Source organism: Rhodamnia argentea, chromosome 2 (assembly GCF_020921035.1).
Source record: "Rhodamnia argentea isolate NSW1041297 chromosome 2, ASM2092103v1, whole genome shotgun sequence".
Lineage (NCBI taxonomy): Eukaryota > Viridiplantae > Streptophyta > Magnoliopsida > Myrtales > Myrtaceae > Rhodamnia > Rhodamnia argentea.
The window spans coordinates 164,580-164,924 of NC_063151.1; positions in this window are offsets into that span (position 1 = coordinate 164,580).

The following is a 345-nucleotide window of genomic DNA, read 5'->3' on the forward strand; positions in this document are numbered from 1 at the left end:
GGAATAACGGAAACTGTACCCATAACAGTAAATCAAAGGAATGGTGAAATATATCCTTAAAATTTGGTGCAATCTTCAGTTTAATCAAAGGAATTTCAGCGTCCGTATCTCATTTGCTTTCAATGTGATCCGCTAGAGATGGCAAACAGCCGCTGCACTTGACAAACGGCGTCTAGTCAACTCCAACTTGGCAAAGCCTGTCAATCACAGACATAAAGCCCATACCGAACATGGTAAAGAAGCTTGGGGTGACATTGAACTCTGACCTGTTGACCCCGGCTGAGCGATTCTGACAGAAAGCCAAGATTGAACAGCAAAAGAGAGATTGGGAGAAGACAAACCCAA